The sequence below is a fragment of the Pithys albifrons genome, chromosome 1, assembly GCF_047495875.1.
Source record: "Pithys albifrons albifrons isolate INPA30051 chromosome 1, PitAlb_v1, whole genome shotgun sequence".
Lineage (NCBI taxonomy): Eukaryota > Metazoa > Chordata > Aves > Passeriformes > Thamnophilidae > Pithys > Pithys albifrons.
The window spans coordinates 18,794,504-18,806,760 of record NC_092458.1 but is presented as its reverse complement, the minus strand read 5'-3'; positions in this window follow the sequence as shown (position 1 = coordinate 18,806,760).

Genomic DNA, 12,257 nt, shown 5'->3' with positions numbered 1-12,257 from the left:
ATTGTAAGTCAGAGCTACAATTTAATAAAAATATTACAATAAATGGAATGGCACAAAGAGAAATTGGTTTTAATCCACAAAGCCCAGAAGTAGAACCCAGCACCCTCAGGCTCAAACAGAATGGTGTTCATTAGCCCCTGTGCTGAGACCGTGACTCCAAAGTAAAAGGAAGGGAAAAAACCTGTTGGTGTAGATGACCGTTGCAGTCCTGTTGAAGTTCTGATCTTCCTCTGGATCCAACCACTGGTTTCAGAAGTCCCAAATCCCATTCCCTCAGGTTCAAGTGGGAATGGCCAGTACCTCCCCCAGGGCAGGGAGTTCCACAATAGGTGATCTCAGTCTGTGAGTCCTGGGGTATTTTTGGAGTTGTTACTGGTCCATTAGCAGACATTACCCCTCAGGCTGGGTGTGGAGGTGCTAACAGCTTCCTGAAGGGGAGTTATCACAACTCTTATCTCACAGGCTTCATTAACACCCAGCTTGCAGCCTGAGGGGTCGGGTGTGCCCTGGGCAGCTGCTGCAAATGGTTCATTGTTGACAGTTCATGGGAAATGACATAGAGGGCGGAGAATACAGAATACACAGTTTTGGCCTCACCCACACAGTGATAAACTGGTCCTGACTGCCGAACTAGGACATCATGTCATAAATCCCCAGCCATTATTTGAGTATGCAGCAAAGTATATTTAATCTGAGCATCCGTGGGGAGATCCCAAAATAAAACTTCACTTCCCATCAACTGCAGCTTTTAAAACATTCAGTGAGTACTGAGGCAGGTGAAGGAAGCAGACCACAAGCCTCACCAAAGCCATTTCTTACCAATCCAGACCTGATGTTACAGCTCACATTACAGACCTTAATGCCTCCAGCAAATAATCAACCTCTGTTTTAAAACTGCATTGTGAGAAGGCTTTCCTGCACAGTTTCTGCAGGGCTGCTGTTCCAGAAGTTCACTTGGAGTTAAAACTCATCTAATATCAAGCTTAATTGTATTCACAGCCAGTTCATAATCTTATATATTTGTTTTTTCTTCCTTGATATTACTGCAGAACTAATTAGTACAGCCTCCCATCCTCTCTGGTTAACTAAGTGTCAAGCTTTCTTTAGTAAATGAGCTTTCCATGCCCTCCTCAGTCCTCTGAGGCCACCAAGCCCCATTGTACCTGTCCCAGACAGAGGTTTCTTGGCTAGGGAGAGGGAGGGCTGTTGTCAGTGGTCAAATCTGGTGGGTGCTGGGGCACTCAGCCAGTATGCCCTGTGCCCAGAAACTGGTGGGGAGGCTCACCTCAACTCACCTTGCCTTGCCTCGCCTCGCCTCACCTCACCTCACCTCACTTCCCCTGGCCCTTCTTATCTTGCATGGCAGTGGCTGCATTGCTTTTCCAAACTTCTCTGGCTGTCCATCCCCATAGGAGCACCTGCCACTGAGGCTGCTGCTGTAGTCCTCCAGTGACCTGTGACTACTTGCCTCTACCTTCTTGTGATAATGAATATCATCCCTTGCATATCCAGTACAGCAAATCTGGCTCCCTTCAGCACGAAAAATTTGTCACCACTTGATGTCAGCACAGGACTTTGCAGAACCCAGCACAAGATTACATTTTGCAAACCTAAACCTATGCCAATTAAGGAACTATTATAGATAAAAGTTAGTTATTCAAATTGGGTTAACATTAACAACACAGCAGTTCAAAAGCTGTATTCTCACCAGATCTTAGTTTACATGGTTGTTACATGGACTGTGTGTCTATTTCTAAAAAAGTTTCCCTTGACTGTGTCCTTGGGAATGGGACACAGTGTACTCACTACGTATAACACTGACTTTGTTTCTTTTGTATCAATATCAATGCAACTGGCTTTATATTTTAATATTCATATGACTATGGAAAATGTTATGAACGGAAAGTTTTAAAAGTACAGTCCTTTCTGCATGTCTTTCTTTATGCAGTTACTGGGATTTCTTCTTCTGTTCCTTTAATTACCACAGTGAACACATGGCGATGTGTTTCATTAAGGAGTCCCGTGCCCTATTTCCTGTATCCCTGCTTAAGGATTGCCTCCTACTTGGAGGGTTACTTGTTCCAGGATGAAGCCTGCAGGCAGTGTCAGATATGAAATTAGCAGGTCCCCAGGATGGAGTAACTGAACGAGTTGTCCCTGCTCTAGCAAGTGGTTTCCAAGGAAGTCATTTCCTGCCCAGTGCAGTAAGCCAAGGAAAATGGGTTTTTAGGCCAGTTGCCCAGGCAGTGATTGTGACATGCCAATGCCACCCACCTCATGCTACAGACCGATGGCTGGCCATCAGCCCTGCTGCAGCATGAGAGGTCAAGGTCAGCCATCCTGAGTAACTCATCACATGATTTTTGGAAATACATACCTCAGCTAGTGAAAGAGGACAGCAATTATTTATCAGAAAACATTACCTCTGCACTAAGTAAATAACGAAAGCTGATGGCTGGCCTTGCAGCCACCTTTCTCCCTGAGGGTGTCTTCCTGTGAGTGACACACAGACACAGCAGTTAACTGTGTGCTATGGACACTGAAGATGGTTCAGGCAGAAGTGGGCTGCAGTGCTCCCACAGTGGCAGGAGGTGCAGGCTCACAGGAGCACCTTGAACATCCCCTCCACTCCACCTCACTTTTCTGCAGTTTCTTCTCTTTGTATCAGTCCTTGACAAGGAACTGGGAGCCCTGGGATAAGGGAAATCCTGCAACTGATTGCTGCTGCAGAGCTGGGAGGAGTAGGAATGTTGGGGACAGATCTCACGAGAAGCAGATCCCTCTAGAGATGCCTTGTACTGTGCCACCCACCCTGGTCCTGTGTGCCCATTGCCACAGCTCTGGGAGTGTGGGGGCAGAAGCAAACAGAGGGATGTACTTTCTCTGATGTATGAGATGATGTATAAGTTGGTGGTTTGTGAGCCCACAAAGCTCAACTCACTGGATGTAGGGTGGTAACATGGAGCCCTCCAAGCCCCTCTGCTCTGAGCCATCTGTGCTGCAGATGGACCTGGTGACCTTCTTGCCTCTGCCTCCTCACCTGCTCCATTTTGACTGTAACACAGTCCACAGCACCCTACTGGCTTCTTCGGTGCTCTGTCCTTGCTCCAGGTTACCCAGAGTGCTGACCAGCAGGGTGAGGAGGTAAGAGCAGGTGTGTGACCTAGTGCACCCTCACTGTAGCCCGCCCCAGGCAATACCTGTCCCTCCCATATGGCATAGGACAGCAGAAAAAATGTTGCTGAACCCCACAGCCCTGTTACTCCTTTGCTAAACCTCCCATGGCAAGCCACCTCTTTGCCCTCCTGTCTTGGGTTGAGCTGGTAAACTGTCAACTGCCCAATACAGAGTCAGTCTTCCTTCCCTTCCCAGCTGGGAAAAGGGAGAAAGGAAAAAAAAACCCCAAACCCTCAAATTAGATTTATGCTTATATATATATTTATACAGAAAAGAGAAAATTAGAAGCAAACTACAATATAACACACACTTACACAAGTTAGATATAACAAAAATTTTCTACCTCCTACCAAAAACAGATTACATCACTCTAGATCTATAAGCACCCCAAAAGACACCCAGCAAGAAACAGAAATGTTTCTACTTCCCTGAAACTAAACCAAAATGCAAGTAGCGGCAGCAGCAGCAGGGCCCAGACATCAGAGCAGCAGCTGCGTATCTTGCCTCTACTTCAGCCATGATGGAACTGAGTGAACATCTCCTACTCCTGTATTCATATCTCAGGTTTGCGTCATCTAGTATGAACTATCTCCTTGGCTGACCAAGTCAGGTGATACCTGTCTCTCCTAATCTACGTAGACTCTCTGAGCCTGCTAATTTGAGGCCCAGATAAAACTACCACACCTCCACAACATCCTTTTCCAAACAGGTCACTCCTCTTCTGTCTGACAAACTGAAGACAAGAAGGCCCTGCGCCCTGAGTGTTGATGGATCCTCAAAGCACCATCCTGTCTCATGAGGAAAAGGAGACCATGAGGACTGACTGCCTGCTGCCTGGCTGGTCTCTCCCCATAGGGAGGAGCCATGGAGTAGCTGCAGGTAAATCACAGCAATTGTTGTCAGCTCCAGAGAGGTGGAGAGGGCAGAGGCCAGGTTTTACCATGGCTTAACTCAGTAATTCCTCTGTCAGAGGGCTGATTTTTGGAGCAAATATGTTGTGGAGGTTTAGGCTATTCTTTGCATAGGCAATATGGAAGTGGAAGCAACAGATTCAGGAACAAGGGAGAGCTTTTTCAAATCAAAGAAGAAATGCTCCATTGCAGACAACTGCTTAGGAATAGCAAAATGGGAGTGCATCCCTCAGCCCTGACTAGACACCAGACTGTCCAAAACAGGTGACTGTGGTCATGTGTAGTCTTGGTCAAGAGCTAGCCATGGTGAGATAAGCTAATCCCATTTCCATGCTGATGTACACGCTCCTTGTGTGAAGTGTGGTTATCAGCATGCATGCTTACAGGCAGCACACGTCTTTGTGTGTAGAGAAGCCACAGAAATGTCACCTGCACTTTGTCCAGCCAGCAGAAAGGAAACACATACTCGGCAAAGAGTTTATGCTTAGTGCACTTAAAATGGATGATGATTCAACTAAACACCTGGACTGCCATCAGCCAGGTCTGTTCACCACCTGCAGAAAAAAACCCCAAAAGTTTTTCTTCCCAAATCCAAAGTGCATCAGCACTTCTAAAAGCAGGAGGAACTTGCAGGTGTTTCAAAACAGCATCAGCACTGTCTTTGTGGTTTGGTTACAGATTGCAGCAAACCTTAAAGGAGCTTATAGGGGGAAGGAATGTGATCCCAGAGAGCTCTGATTCTCTGCTGTGGGTGCTGCACTCAACACAAGGCCATGAGCATACCCACAAGGATGTGCAAGTCTCCTGACACCCTGGCAGTTAAAAAAGCCACTTTGGAAATACTCTGACATTTGTCCCAATCCTACACATGTTTAAGGTCAGGTTGTATGAGGCTTTCAACAACCTGGTCTAGTGGTAGGTGTCCCTGCCCATGGCAGGTAGTGCTGTACTAGGTGAGCTTTGAAGGTCCCTTCTAACTCAACCCCTTTTTCAATTCTGTGATCTGTGTAAATGCAAGCTCTGACATTTTTTATTTCTGTGCATATATTCTTAAAAATAGCACTTTTTGTTAATATTTCATTTCTTAAAATACATTCTTTCTTTACTTCCACCTTCGTGTTTCTTTACCTTTTCCTCCCACTTTTATCTGAATATCCTTTTCCCTACGAACACTGCAGCCAATAAAACTGACCAGAAGATGGCAGAGCACACACACAGACCACACCGTAGCACTTCAGCTCCTAGTTAAGAGTTTTAATGATTGATAAAGGGGGTTAGTAAGGTGCTTAATTTTGCTCTGAGGTGAGGAATATCTTGATCCCTTCTGAAAAATGAAGAAAAATCACTTTGCAGTCTGTACCATTTAAATAATGATTTGTTATTTTTTTCTCTAATTTTCCCTGGTAACATCTCCCCATTGCCCTACCCCAAACTTCAGGATAAAAATGGTTAAGGATGACTCTCAGCAAAACCGAAGCAGCAGATTTTCCAGACAAACACTGACACAGTCTGAAGTGGGTAATGAAGAGAAATGTTTGGACTTTACCTGGAATTCAGACCTTCTAATGCTGTTTCCTGTGGTTCTGTCTTTCTGCCTGACTCTCTTCCCTGAGGACGTGGGCAGCAACCCTGCAGCTGTTTCCAGATGTCATGATTTAAGGTGTCCTGTTGACCAGCCAGTCACTTCTTCTGCAAGAGATTTAGCATGAGAGAAGGCCTGATCTGACCTCAGCAGCACCAGTGCAAAGTCTGCACCTGACAGCCCAGACAGATGAAACTGAGTGGTGGAAGTGGCTCCTGCCATAAACCTGACTCCCAAACCATGGGAGACATGTACTGTGTGGACTTGTGCAACTGTCACACTGCTGGACTGCTTTTGGAGTCTGACTTCTGCATTTGGAACCAGGGAAAGAAATCTGTCCATATTGAAAAAATATGGCAAAAAGCCTGTTCAAGTTCCAAAGTCCAGGACGATCTGTGCCTTTTGTAACTTATAAATAAGCCAGCAGTGCTGCAGAGCTCGGGCAAGTGGTAATGGAGGGCTGTGTGAGAGGAGAGATGGATGGCAATGGAGGAATGGGTCAGCAAGGGCAAGCCCCAGGCAATGGCTTCTGCATAGTCCCTGGGACACATCAAGCATGACTACAGTTCCACATATCAGGTTTGGGTCTCTCAATATAGTTTAGGACTGAACTATAATCTGAAGTTTCAATGGAGATCCTATGGGAATTCAAGGGATGAATCCTTTGGATAAAGGAAGGAACCAAAGTTCCTTGTAATTTGTACAGGCATTGTACTATACAAATAAAATAGACAAATCCTGGTGCAAAGCAAGTGGAAAATCAGAACTTTTCAATCAGAATAATGCTTCTAATGAAAAGTTTGATATAAAGTTTTGGGCTTCTTTACAACATTGCCAGTGGCACTCATGATACACAACCAAAAGCCTCAACACAGAAAAGAATTTTGCTCCTCTTATTTGCAGAGCAGTATAGTCAGATTTAAACAGGAAATATATATTTATTGTCTTTTAAAACTTCAACATTCTGCATACAAAAGTTTACATGTTTACATATACGTTTGGTCTTTCTTGATTTGTATAAAGTCTTTTTGGGAATTAAATGGATAGAGAATGGGAGTTTAGACAGCCACAATTTTTGTTTTACTGTTGTAGTCTAAGTAAAATTTTTATTACTCAGAACACCACTTTTCAGTGTCTATAACTTGTGATAAATTACTTTTTAATAGTTGGCAGTAATAAATATTATATTTGAGGTTTAAAGTAAGTAACAATATCAGAATAGTATCTACATGCTGTCAAAACAGTTATTGCTAATATCTGAATGAGACATCTGGAATTCTTCAGGGTTTGGCCCACACAGGAAATTGCACAAAGGTGTAATGTTAGACCAATTTAACTACATCAGCTCAGTCTTACATGCCAACATAACTTCCCAGTTTATACTTGGCTTCTAACACATATAAGCTACACTTGGCCAAGTTAAGCTTAAAGAAACTGTCTATTCTACAAATTCGAACATGTATTTCATTATTAGTCAAGAGACAAGATGAGAGATTGAGGAATAACAAAAGGATAAGAAAAACTCTAGTAGAATTCATCGTCTTGCCTATGGGGACTAGAACACAGGACAGTTTGCTAATCTTGTAGTAAAGGGCAAAATGCAAAGTACTTACCAAGAAAAAGCCCCAAGTCTTTAGAGTGGTTAATACAATGATCTCCAGAAAGCATCAAATGTTCATTCAGAATTGTTCCCCTGCAAAACCATTCATCATACTCATCTTCTAGTAGAACACCTGGCAAAGACAGAGAAGAAAAATAAAGCACAAACCCCTGGGCAGTTAGTTGAGATTCAAACAGTTTTCTTAAAGTAGACGTTTTCATACGTATTTTGTGTCAAAAAGTCATCCTTCATTCAGAGGGTATGAGAGTTACACTGAGGTGCAGCAGCCACAACAAGAAATTTGTCAAGACAGACCTTTATTCTGGCTCAAGGTGAAGTTTCTGCACCAACAGTTTTTGGTTGCTACTTTTTAAACAAAAGCTAATATTGTAATAACACTGTTCTTGCTTGGGTTTTTTGCTTCACTTTTGTCCACAACAGGAACTCAGACTACTCTTCTGATACTGTCATGCTACAATCTGCACGATGGGGTGATTGACAGGGAAGGGGCTGTGTGGCTCACCGAGTGCTTATCCCATACCTGCAACCCTACTTTTCTCATACCCTCCCTGTCTCAGCACTTGCTTTGATGCTGAAATGGAGACACAAGGTCATTCATGGCAGGAGATCTGTGCAGTAACACAGTACTCAGGAGAGTGGAATAACCCATCCAAAATGCTGACACCAGGAAGGTCTGCCTCAGACCCAGCAGAGCACCCTTGGCAAGTGGGCATGGGCAAGCACAGTGCAGAGTAAATGGATGCCAGTCCTGGTGAGCAGGGTCAGCCTCCTTACTTGTCACAGGGACATGCTGGGTAAACTGCCAGCCTCCCAGGCGTCCTCCAGATGGCTGCTTGGGGCCTCAGGGGTTTCCTCATTTTCAGGATGAGCATCTCAACTTGCTGTGACTCCTGTGACTTTCTGTCGATTGGGTTCATGATTTCTGAGTCTTCTGTAGGAACTTGACTGCAAAGGCAAAACCAAAATGCTGATACTTGATGTCTGGATGGTATTGGGATTTTGAAGCATGTGTCACATGCTGGGAGCAAGATGTTCCAGTCCATAACACTGAGCACACAGCTGTGAAGGCTCAGCTGCTGTAACCAGCCTCCACCTGAGCTCAGAGCTATCTTTCTTGCTGATTTAAGTCAATATATAGGCCATGGAGGACTATGGTCTTCCATCTTTGCAGGAGATGGTGCCTGTGCTGTCCTTGGGGCACCAAATCAGGTGACATGCAAGGGACAGTAACCTCCAGCAGAGCAGAAGAACAGACAGTTGTTGTTGAAAGCAATTTCTGTCCCTGAAGTGCCATTCAGCAGGGGTTGTCTGACAGAGCCCTTGGTAGGAGGGACAGTTTCACGGTCAGGAAAGTAAATCTAGCTTCCAGTGCACCTTGTGTTGGTTTTATCACAAGAAAATATTTAAATCTGCTGGAGCATGGGTTTTGCAGTCAAAGGCAGCCTTTAGAACTACAAAGAATACAGAGGGGGAAAAGGGTTTGCAGGGAAACAGATCACTTTCAGGGAACGAACTGTTCATGAAAATGAAAGAAAACTCAATAGTTCAAGGAAAACTCCTCAAAAGCAGCTTTTTGCAGGCTAATTAGATATGTGAGTGTTCTTGTCAGGGTTGGCTCTGCTACATTTTTCAAGACATTAACCAACCCTTTGCAAATGCAAAAGGATCAGAATGGCTGAAAATAATTTTCCACCTCTAAAACACACCCATTTTGAACAAGTGGGCAAATGTGTTCAGTATGTTCAAAATATTTAGAAGTGACACATCTTCCATTATTGGTGTAGTTATTTTCATATAGCTGTTACTAGACCTTTTTTATTTGGAAAACAAAGTATTCTGTGTTTGGAATTATGAGCTCATGACAGTAATTTGGTATCAAATTACAAAGGGCATTATAACAAATCACCAGACAGACAGAAGAACAGACTGACATTAATAATTGTTAATATTCAGTTTTAATTCAGGCAAAACTGAAGGATTTATTTTCAATGTCAGTAGTTCTTAATGTATTTAGGTTATCATATGTAACTGAAGAAAACCTGTTATTAGAAGAAAAGAGGACCGTGGGTTATATTCCTTTAAAACAAAACAGGTGATATTTCAGGAGCAACAAGTGAGATATAACTCATATTATGTTACTACCACTGAAATGATAGTGAGTCCTCGTGAACTGTATGTTGTACAAGACATTTCTGGGGTTCCTATTCATTTGGAGCTGTAGATGTTCAGCATAACCCAGAGGCCTTGAAGAGAGACACAAATTTTCACAAATCAAAAGCTAACCTATTATTTTCTAAAAAAATCCTCCAGAGCATGAAGGGCCTGTTTCAGTCTGTGGGAGAAGAGGAATCTGGGCCCATTGGAATCTGGTGTAATCAAGGTGTAATCTGTACTTTCCAGAACAGCCATTATACTAAGGGAAAGATGAACATCTGTGTGGATGGAGGCAAAAATTAGCAACTAATGCATAAATAATAAATTAAGTATTGTACTCTCAGTAGACCCTTGCAGTATTCCTTTTCCACATATATATAACTCATGTTACTTACCTTAGCTCAGGTATTTCAAGATCACAGGCAGGGTGTGAGAGCTCTTCCTGGCTCTAACAGTGTAAGAGCAAGCAAACTGGTCCTAAAACATGTTGTCTAACCTGCTCATATAGATTCATGATGAGATTCCACAGCTCACACAGCTTAATTCACTCCTTTATTAGTCTTACAATGTCTAAAAAGTGTTTCCTAATATCTAATCTGAGTGTCTCTTAGAGTGATGGAATCCCATTGCTTCTTGTCCTAGCTGTTCATCCTCATGAAGATGGATAAGACCTTTTGCTTCGATTACATATTTTACAAATTTCCATGGTTGTATGTTGTGGAACCAAAGGTGAAATTTTGTTTTGTGTTTACATAACTGCCTCCTATTTATGCAGAACCACTGTTCTGGTTTCACAAGATTGCCTGAACTCTCATCTCAACTTACAGCAGTCCTTCCAGTCTGGAATGAGCTAAATGCAGTGAGTAAACACTCTTCTGTCTTGCATATTGCTGTGGAAAATACCAGTATCAGAGATCCTCAGGCTTACCTCTGCAGAGCTCTGCACTCCGTATAATCTTTCAATCAAGTAGTATAGTTTCTCAACCAGTTTTGCACCAAATTTACAATAGTTTTATCCAGACAGTGGTTCTCTTTCTGTTCCAATAAATCTGTTATATAAAGTTATATTAGAAGCTTCCCTTAATGGAGAGATCTGAGATGTACTCCATCTTTCGCAGTCACTCAGCCTGTTATCCTGTTTTTGGAGGAAATTGATGTGATTTGTTCCTCAAAAGAAGTTGATGTGATTATTTTCCTGACTAGTGCAACTCAGCAGTTTCTTTCCTCCTTGTTGGATACAAGTAATCTGGTATATTAAAAAAGAAAGAAAAACTTTCTTCTCCATTCAACACAGACTAAAATTCTTGATCTTTCTTCCATTATCTCCATACTTAGATCAGATTTTGATTTTGACATCATGTTTATCTTACTGTGTTTAATCCTTAACTTTTCTGTTTTTATGCCAAGATGTTTACAATTCTTTTATACAGATCTAGGTATTTCTATGCTTCCTTCTGGAGGTCAGGTCATGAAAGAACTCACAGTTTTAATCAATTCTTCTGTTCTTTCTTGACCTTGGGATAGTTTGGACATTGCCTTAAATATTTTGGGGGTTTGTGAAGTTTTTAGAAATAACCTCTCTTTTAAAAATACATTTATTTCTTTTATTCTCTTGTTATTTTTCATTATTTTATATATATATTCTCATTAATGAGCTTTGTATTTTATAGGTATAATTATTAAAGTCATCTGTCTTTGTATTGTCAGCTACTTCTAGTCTACAGTTTAAAATTAAATGCACAGAAGTGCACTCAAAATGACTTTCTACATAGTTCCATGAGAAAATTTTCCTTGAAACATTCCGAAGACAGTCAGAGCAACCTATATTCCACTAAGTACCTCTCTCATGTCATCTCTGGGATGCCAAAATCTGGCATCTCTGGGGATGACTCAGGTGTTTGTTCAGTTGTCTCCAACCAGACCCCTGTAATACCCAAATGACTTTTACAGCAAAATTAAACAACCAGGTATGCATGCATCATGTCTGCAGAATGATTCATAAACTGACTCTGTAGAGAAGTATCTCAGGGTCCACCTTGAAAGACAGGTGGGATGCTTCATAAAGTGGAGATGTGATGATTTACATCACCCTCTTGCCTGTTCATCTGGTAAACCAGCTCTGTGCCTGCTCTCAAGGTAACACTTGGCTCAACAAGAACGAGTACACACACACCAGCTACTGCCACCATTGGCAGGGAGGTCCCGCCCTCAGCTGCCTCAACACCTTCTATGGCCCAGGCTGCACTTTGCTTCAGTCCTCAAGCTCCACTGAAGTAGAAGAAAGCCCTCAGAAAGAGCATATAAATAGGATTTTGGTAGCATCTAAGCTTGAACTTTTCTTTTGAAGACGCAAGCTTCACCCTGAAGGGGTAGGCTACCAACAGGACAAGGGATAGGAACAGGAATCCAGTGGACAGAAGAATTCAGGGAACAAACATTGCTGAGTAAACATTGAAGTAAGCCCACTGGGAGGTTGTTGAGAGCATCAAGCTGGGGTAACTGACCTGCCTACTAACCTTCCTGCCCACAATTGCTGCTGACTGCAGAAATACCTCGTTGCTTTGCAGAGTTGTGGTTCCAGTCTGCCAATCTGATTTGTTCACAGCACCTGCTACACAAAACTGGCCAGTACCAGCTCCAGCCCTAAGAGGTGACTGGCAGGTGTCTGGTGAAGTACAGTGTTCCTTAGGGAACAGGTGAGCATCAAAGCTTGGAAGAGCATTGGAAAGGCCATCAGGATGGTTAGAGGGAGAGGACCAGATGTACGGTAACCGGCTGAGAGGTTGGGGTTTGTTAAAAAAAAAGTAACAAA